This window comes from Moschus berezovskii, chromosome 2 (assembly GCF_049115385.1).
Source record: "Moschus berezovskii isolate FMDL1 chromosome 2, NW_MosBer_1.0, whole genome shotgun sequence".
In the NCBI taxonomy this organism is placed as follows: domain Eukaryota; kingdom Metazoa; phylum Chordata; class Mammalia; order Artiodactyla; family Moschidae; genus Moschus; species Moschus berezovskii.
Genome location: NC_142461.1, coordinates 89,673,511 through 89,683,228, shown reverse-complemented (window position 1 = coordinate 89,683,228; position 9,718 = coordinate 89,673,511). Strand labels below are relative to the sequence as shown.

Below are 9,718 nucleotides of genomic sequence, written 5' to 3'. Positions count from 1 at the left end.
ATTTCCTTCTCATCCTCATTTTTCTAAAGTAAATTATAAGAATAAATTTCAGGAGGAAAAACAATATATTCAGAATGCTTTGCTATTTGTACCTTCAGTTCAGTTCAGTTCAGTCACTCAGTCGTGTCTGACTCTTTGCGACCCCATGAATCACAGCACACCAGGCCTCCCTGTCCATCACCAACTTCCGGAGTTCATTCAAACTCATGTCCATCGAGTCGGTGATGCCATCCAGCCATCTCATTCTCTGTCGTCCCCTTCTCCTCCTGCCCCCAATCCCTCCCAGCATCAGAGTCTTTTCCAGTGAGTCAGCTCTTTGCATGAGGTGGCCAAAGTACTGGAGCTTCAGCTTTAGCATCTAGACCACCTCAAATACTTTGGAAATTTGAAACTCAGTTATAATACATTTTCACATACATCTAAGAAACAGATCAATGATAATCCAACACCAAAACGTAATTTAACAAATAGTGTTTGTGAAGCCTGTATGTACCAGAGACTGTCCTAAACTCGAGAGACAACAATTTCTTTCCTAATAAAAGTTACAGGCTAGCAGTTCTGAAACTAGAGAAATAAATGGCATCTGAGATGGGTGTGAGCATTCTGAGAATTAATCCTCTGTTAATCGTTACTCTTCTAATAACTAACAGACACCGTGAACAGGGTATGAGGTACACTTCTGAGAATGAGTAGAGATTATCTCAGTCTTGGTGAAGGCAAATAGAGAAGTAGCCTTAGATATCTTTGAGTTTGACTAAGGGAGAACAGAATAGATTTTTCACTATCTAGTTGAGGAAGTGGAAAGGAGACCTGAAAGTAGAAATGGGTCACCCACGTAAATGAGGTTTAAAAAGAAAATGGAATTAAAAAAAGAAGAGAATAGAATGTATTTTCAGCTTCTTGTGTCCATATTTTATACCTAGCAATCTTGAAGAGAACTTTTTTTTTTACCTTTAGTTGGTGTTCCAGTATGAGAAGCCAATAACAAAAGCAATAAATCCCATCCTCATTCAGTTCTGAAGTCCTGGTCTCCTTTAGCTTATTAACATGGCTTAGAAGAATTGATGCTTTTGAACTGTGGCGTTGGGGAAGACTCTTGAGAGTCCCTTGGACTGCAAGGAGATCCAACCAGTCCATTCTAAAGGAGATCAGTCCTGGGTGTTCATTGGAAGGACTGATGCTAAAGCTGAAACTCCAATACTTTGGCCACCTCATGCGTTGCGTTGACTCACTGGAAAAGAGTCTGATGCTAGGAAGAATTGGGGGTGGGAGGAGATGGGGACGACAGAGAATGAGATGCCTGGATGGCATCACGGACTTGATGGACATGAGTTTGAGTGAACTCCGGGAGTTGGTGATGGACAGGGAGGCCTGGCATGCTGTGATTCATGGGGTCGCAAAGAGTCGGACATGACTGAGCAACTGAATTGAACTGAACTGAGGAAACCCAGTAAAATTTGTTAGGTTATTGATGGTGATGGTGTAGACAAGACCAGTATGTAGTTTAGCAATAATACATGTGTTTATCGTTCAGCATGAATTAATAGTTGTATATATATACTTGATTTGTGTGTTCAAGTATACTTCAATTTCCTCTAGATATACTGATGGCCAATATTAAGAAGGATTAAAAAAATCAAATTCACACATTTTCTCCATAACACATGGTTAATTATACAGCTGAGGGATCAAAGTCCTATGCTATGAAAGTATGTTTGCTTTTTACACCAGGGAGCCAAGTTCAGCAGCACTTGAGGAATTCAGACAGAAACTATTTACTAGTCAGAGGCCTGGTAAAGGACATAATTAGATAAATGCCTAGGGAATAGAAAGACAAGCAAGGGCACAGTCCTATCAACTTTTGCTAATAGTTCTTTTTCCTTAGTGCCTACTACATGGCTTTCCATCTTTCATCTATAAATTGGTCAGTTTTCATTGCAAGCCAGAGAATTTACTCTGGTTAGTTTAAAGAGAAAGAGATTTATTAAGGTAGTTCAGGTAGCTCACAAATTTTCTGCAGGAGCCTTCAGACCAGGTTTGAATGCAACACATTCTTAATCAATAAACTGCTGCAGGATTGTTATTACCAGGAGTACACTGCTGCCACCCTCCACTGATTGCACTTGGTGCCATATGTCAGACACTTTCTGAAGAATCAGATAATACCACTCCACACCACTCCACATTTGCCAGAAGATCAATTTCCCTACATGTGGCCACTGGTTCATGTTGCTACCTTCCATGCTTTACTTCTGGAGTCTTCGATGGGTCTATTTGCTTGGCACAACCTAGGTCTGATGCTTGTACTGTAGCTGCAAGTGAGACTGGAAGGAGTAGTATTTCTACTGTGGCAGGGATAGATTCGTAATATAAGAACCAATTTAAATACTGAGAATGTTTACAAGATAGCAGGCAGCTACAAATTGATAAAGTTCTAAAGGCTATGACTAAAGAAACTCAGTAAGGACACATTTATTTCAGGATGAGCTAGAAATTAAAATTAGGTGGCACATTAACAGAATGTGCTGACTAAATGTTGGAGGGTAAGATCTTTTTTGAATCTTGATGTGTAGGATTTGGACAAATTGTAATTTCTAAGTTGCAAACATCCAAAATACCTAGGGATAATCCTAGCATGAAATATGCATAACCTATGAATAAAGTGACAAAATGTGCTGAGAGGCATAAAAGAATACAAAGAAAGGGAAGACATCTTTTCTTGGCTGGAAACAATCACAAATATTAAGGATTCCATAATCTCAAAGTCAATCAAAGTGTGAATGGTGGCTGTTGCTGTTCAGTCACTAAGTCATGTCTCTTTATAACCCCAGGGACTGCAGCACACCAGGCTTCCCTGTCTTTCACCATCTCCTGGAGTTTGCTCAAATTTATGTCCATTGAGTCAGTGACACTATGTAACCATCTCATCCTCTGTCGCCCCCTTCTCCTCCTGCCCTCAATCTTTTCCAGCATCAGGGTCTTTCCCAATGACTTGGCTCTTCGCATCAGGTTGCCAAAGTATTGGAGCTGGAGCTTCAGCATTAGTCCTTTCAATGAATATTCAGGATTGATTTTCTTTATCATTGACTGGTTTGACCTCCTTGTAGTCCAAGGAACTCTCACATCTATATGACTACTGGAAAAACTAGCTTTGACTATACAGACTTTGCTGGCAAAGTGATGTCTCTGTTTTTTAATATGCTGTTTAGGTTTATCATAGCTTTCCTTCCAAGGAGCAAGTGTCTTTGAATTTCATGGCTGCAGTCATGGTTCAGAGTGATTTTGGAGCCCAGTAAAATAAAATCTGTCATTGCTTCCACTTTTTCCCCTTTTACTTGCCATGAAGTGATGGGACTAGATGCCATGGTCTTAGTTTTTTGAATGTTGAGTTTTAAGCCAGCTTTCTCACTCTCCTCTTTCACTTTCATCAAGAGGCTTTTTAGTTCCTCTTCACTTTCTGCCATCAGAATGATATCTGCATATCTGAGGTTGTTGATATTTCTCCTGGCAATCTTGATTCCAGCGTGTGATTCATCTAGTCCAGCATTTTGAATGATGGAATCTATATATAAGTTAAATAAGCAGGGTGACAAGCGGGGTGACAGCATTTTCATACCATTCATGGATCACAGCCTTGCCATGGCTAAGGGACTTGGATAACTCAATGAAGCTATGAGCCAGGCCGTGCAGGGCCACCCAAGATGAACAGGTCATAGTGGAGGGTTCTAACAAAACATGGTCCACTGGAGGAGGGAATGGCAACCCACTCCATATTCTTGCTGGGAGAACCCCAAGAACAGTATGTAACGTGTGAATGGTAACCTTAGTCATAATTTCAAATGGGATTTTTTTTAAGGGAACTTGACTAAATGAGTCTAAAGGTTACTTACCTAAAAATAATATTGATCATAGTATATCCAACAATATTCTGAAAAATATAATAGTCAATAAGTGTAGCAGCTAATAAAATTCTGAAAAAGAAAACTGATGAAGGGTAATTTTCTCTAGTATCAAGGCATTAGTAAGTAAAGTAATGTGATTTTGCTAGGACAGGGACAGACAGAGGATGAGATAAAATAATAAGTCCAGAAGGAGACTCAAGTTAGTGAAGGAATAAAATATATGATAAAGATGACAATATCAAAAGATGGATTCTTTAATGAATAATGTTAAGAAAACTGGTCATTCAGAAATGAAAAAGAACTCACTATATTAACATAAAATCCAAATAAAGATTTAAGGTAAAAGCTAAATAATTGAATTAAAAGACAAAAATCAAGTGTGGCCAGTATTACACTCTTGTGGTGGAGAAAGCCTTTTACCACCACCACCACACACACACACACACACACACACTCCCTCATATATACTCAGAAAAAAAAAATTTAAGTATAAAAAATTTTAAAAATTGATTACAGCTAAAGAAGCCATGAAAAACAACAGGAAAAATATAAAACAAATTGGGAAAGCTATTTGAAACAAATGTTTGAGAACATATCTGAAAATAAAACCAGGTGACAATACATTCTTGTGTTTATGGAAAACAGTTTTCAGTCTTTTCACACACACGCAACATGTATGGACTGACAATCTGTGTCTCTTCCATAATTTAGTCCATTTATAGAATTGTCACTGGCTGCATGTTTTATAGAAACTAGTTAAGCTATGCTGAAAATTTGTTAGAGTGGGTTAATTCATCTGGCAAATTTTTAAAGTTCAAGGAATATAGTTGTTTTTTAAAAAAAGAGTTGATTGTCTGCTGTATTAAATCAAGTTTTCTATATTGTCTATGTTTCCCCTAACCAAAAAAAAAAGTCTTTAGATAAAGTTGCATTTCCATAAAAAGTAATGAAAAGTCTGCTAGTATTATGAAGACTCTTCTAACTTCTTTTGCTTCACTGGATCTGAGGAAGAGAAGGCAGGATTTTTAAAAGGGGGATTGTGTTCCCTTCAGATTGTTATTCTAAATCTGACTTGATGGCAGAACCCAAAGTACATCATCTCCCAGAGAAAGCTAGCTGCTTGCCAGACTGCTCTGTTACAATTGAACTGTAAATGGCTCACATCAGCACATTCTGTCAACTTTATATAAACCCCACTTTATGTAATGTGATTATAGATCCCCTGAATACTGCTTTGTACCTGCAGCTTGCAAACTGATTCTCTTGATATTTTCTATCAGCTACGATGACCAGGAAAAGCAGCATGGGCTGGTGTTGAGCACACTGACAGAGATAATAGATGGCTATGCCTGCTTTGTTTCATTTTTTCTAGAAATCTGTTACCCCATGTTCAAAACGGAGTAGGTAACTGAGTCCTTTCTTCCATTTACTCCCGAACTTTATTCCTTGATCCCTGTATCTGTCACATCCAGAGATGTTTTGGGGCTGGCTTTCTTTGACCAAAGGCCATGAGCACTTCATATGAAGAGCGAGTGATCCATGTGGTCAACATGCCTGTCTGCACAATGTGATTTATCCAGGAAGGCTTCACTGTCCATTGCTCTTTGACGATATGATCCACTCTTGTCCCTGACAAGGCTGACTTGATGGCGTGAAGAGCTCTTGGGAGATTCAGTTCAGATCAACAAACATTTATCGAGCCTCTGTTGTGTGTAGGCCCTGAGTGAGGCACTGGGTATGCCAAGACATATAATGCAAGATGCTCCTTTTGTGGATGTGACAGTGGGAAGACAGACAAAAACCTGAGTTTCAATGTAGTATGATTAGTGCTAAGACTGCTGAATGCTGCATATAGAAGGGGGTACTCAGTTTAACCTGGAAAGTTAATCCAGGAAAGGTTTCTTGTGGAAATGATGCCTGAACTGAGTCTTGAAGATTGAAAAGAATTGTATAGGTACGAAGGGAAATTCATACAAAAAGCAGAGCCTGAAAAACATCATAGAGATGTGAAACAGCATGGCACATAGACAGGGAAGCTCCCAGAATTCAGAATTCCCGGAAGGAAAATTTTCAGATGTGGGTGGGAGATGAGGATGAAGAAGGAAACAGATGTCAAACTGAGAGGGAACTGGATGCTGTATAATGAAGCCCAACAATAATGCCTTTATTCTATAGGAAGTGCTGAGTCTTTTATTCCTTGCTTTCTCTCACACCCACCCACATTCAATCCTTCAGCAAATCTTCTTGATCAGATATGCCAGATTTGACTACCATCACCATCCTAGTGCAAGCTATCAAGGATCACAGCAATAGGTCCATAGTTATAGTGGGAACAAGTCTTCCATTTTGGCTCCTCTAAAGTCTACCCTTTCCACAGAAGTGAGAGTGGTCCTTCTAAAATATAAATCAGATTATGACATTACCCAGTAAGTGCTCAAACCTCCCATGGCTCCTTCACATCTAGAATAAAATCTACATTCTTACCAAGGCCTGGAAGGCAAGTCTTTACTTGAATTGGCCTGTGCTCTGCTCCCCACTTTGCCTTCACCTCCTTACACACCGGGTTCCAACCTCACAGGCCACCTTGATGTGCTGGAACATGCAAACATGTCTCTGACTCAGGCTTTTGCACTTGTGAATCGCTCTGCCTGGAGTACTCATGCTAATCGTGCTGCCTGGAGTACTCGTGCTTCCTCGCTGTCCATCTGTCTCATGGCTGACCCTTTCCCCTCACTCCCTTCTGCTGAGAAATGACCCTTCTGACTACCCTTTCTAAAATATCCCCACCTCCATCACTCTATCTTTCCTGCTACGTATGTCACTGTAGAGTTGTCTTATTTCCTGTCTCACCCACAGTAATGTAAGTTTCAAGAAGGCAAAAACGGATCTGTTTTGTTTACTACTGTATTCCCAGTGCAGGAGCATGAATTGAATGAATTCAGAACCATTCAAAACTTGGGAGTGAAAGGGTCATTTGTGTATTTTAGACAAGCCACTCTGGCTGAAACATGGAGAGTGTAGGTAAGTGGGTATATTCGAGGTGGGGGAGGTGGGTAGACAGGAATTAGAGAGACCAGTTTGGAAGTTCCTGTGTTAGTCCAGGTGAACAGTATGAAGTAAGGCAGTGGCATTTGGCATGAAGAAAGAGGAGATAGATTTGAGAAGTGTTTTGGAGATAAAAATTGGCCAAACATGATCAAATTACATCTGGGTCTCTCTTCAGATTCTTGGCTATAAAGGGGATGCTAAAGGATGCTGGAACTGGAAGTGGTCCAGAATGAGAGAGAGCAGGGTGATATTGCCTGAGTGCCTTCTGAGACCAGTGCTTTTCCATTTCAGCATTTCCCTGGCTTAAAACTGCTAGGGCATTCATGTGTCCCTAGTGTAGCGCAGAAGCATTGTCTTGCTGTAGATCCCCATGACTACAATGAGTTGGATGTATTTTTGGCACCAGATAGATGTTCAATAATAGTTTTAATGATAGTTTCTACAGCAATTGGGTTTACCCTGGAGGCTGCCCATCTCTCTAATGACTAGGACCAAGCCAACTTATTTTATAAGATCTGGCAAAATTACAGTGTGAACTGGTAATGCCGTGGGCTGTTATACAAATTATACCAGGTCTGTCTCTGAGGAACTTATCCAAGCCTCTGGAGACTTCAAGAATACTAACTTCAAAGGAAGTACGTGTTATTATAAATACTACAAACCAGGTATCTAGCAAAACAAGAAGCAGATCCACAGTGCCTAACTTGTAGAAGTGTTTGATCTACTTGAAATTTCTGAAAATAAATTTGAGCAGTTGAAATTGACATTTTGTAGAGTGTCACAATTTTTTTTTTCAACATGGTTTGGGAAAGCTCTTTTTAACTTGGGAAAATTTATTATTTTAACCAAGGAAAGAATTGTGTGGCCTCAAATCTATAAACTTTCTATCCAAGAGAGATTATGAAATTATTTTGGATGATTGAGACAGAGGTTGTTCCAAAGAAAAGGTTTATCACATGGGTGATTTAAAACACTGCTAAAATTGCCTTTCTAAGCAATGACCTAGAAATATGACAATGTGATAATGAATTCTCAAACAAATAAAACAAACAAACACAAAAATCACACTGGAACATTTCACAATTGGCAGGACAAAAACTGGCAACAGCTGACTTCTGGAAAAGTGAATTGGATCTTATAGCATTAAAATGAGTTTGCGGACTATAACATGAAGTCAACACTTCTGTGAGAATTTTGGAATGCTCAATTTCCCACAATCTCATCATTTTTCTGCCTGACAATTGTAATTATTCTTCACCAACTTGACAGTCAGACTTGCTTCCTGTAGTGATAATATACCTGCTACCATCCTGACCATATCGGAAAAATGGCTTTTTCTTTGATAGGTTTGTTCATTTTGAAACTAACTTTCTATGTTATTCTAACCACTCTCTTACATTATTCATTAACTAATTGCCATCCATATCTTCTTTTTTTTTTTTGCTTTTTTAAAATATCTTTTTCTCCGTGACTGAATATACAAAGATAATGGAAGTAAAATATTCTTCTGCTGTAAAGATGGGTGGAATAGATCAAAATCCACTTGCCGGATTTTCTTTAAATAGTCCTCCAGAGCAACCGTCTGCGCAAAAGCAGGAAATGCTTTCACAGGAACACTTTCGTGGAAGGACCTAGCATGCTTTAGGTGCAAGCGTGCCTGGCTGGCAATATCATACACCACATCTCTCACATTTTCATTTTGGCTCTTTTGTAGAAAATCCTCTTGTGGAACACCATGCAGCATACAAATACCCATGGGAGGGAACAGCTTTCTTCTGCTACCATGACAGGGTGTTGCTCTCAAGCAAGTGACAATGCCTTGCGTTTTTCCAATGTGATTTGTAGCATGATCTGCACGAAGATCCTTTATACCCAATATTTCTAGTGTTAGATAAAGAAGAGAGCTCTGAGTGTTTTTGCATAATTTCCTAGTTCCTGGATGTTATGATATACTTTGTCATCCAAATTCTTTTTTCTTTCATCAGTGATTTTCACAAGCCATCTTTTAGTCAGATTACGTTTTCTGACAGCCTTCCATAGTTCAGTGGCCACACGCTGATGTGGTGGACTGTCACAGTATAAATCATTCACAGTTGTTTTTTCCCCAAAAACTGCATTTGCATCAGTCCAATTGTTTTCTCAGAGACAGAGTCCTTAACTAGCCTGAGCCAATTCCACATTGAAGGCTCTCTGTGCAAAAGCAGAGCTTCTGGATTCGGCAGGGAGAAGTACGGAGCATAAACAGCCTTCATAATCTTGTTTCCGCAGTGGCTCCAAGCAGTAGTGGACAGTGCCTGAGGTGTCAGGTCTACTGGCCATAGCCACACTCCACCTGGAGAGCTGCCAGATGCATGCCCACAGGCCCGGGGCGGCCAGCGGCAGGACAGGTCAGGGATGCCAAGCTGTAGTGGTCCCCATGTAAAGCCTAGCGTAGAGACCTCCAGGACACCCACCGCCATCCATATTTCTGACAGTAGTTTACAACTTTGGAAAAAAATAAGGAGATGCAAGCTTGTCTCCCTGATTATAAAGAAAAGACTATTTCACTTATATCACATATTAAAGCTAATAAATGACTGAGGCAAGTTACCACATACTACTTCAGGAAACATTGGACATTATTGTATGCTTCCAAAACATCTAAGGTCATGAAGTAATCATGGATTTAATGAATAAGACATTGTAAAGGAATCTAATTTTGTACAGTTTGAGAATATAGGGATGGGACACTAAGATCAGGTCATATGCTTTAAAAAAGAACTATAATA

At 39.6% G+C, this 9,718-nt stretch overlaps 1 pseudogene; it reads right to left on the bottom strand.

The window, feature by feature from the left end:
- Positions 1–8,355: 8,355 nt before the first annotated feature.
- Positions 8,356–9,388, bottom strand: LOC129538527 (NADH dehydrogenase (ubiquinone) complex I, assembly factor 6 pseudogene; annotated as a pseudogene).
- Positions 9,389–9,718: the final 330 nt, after the last annotated feature.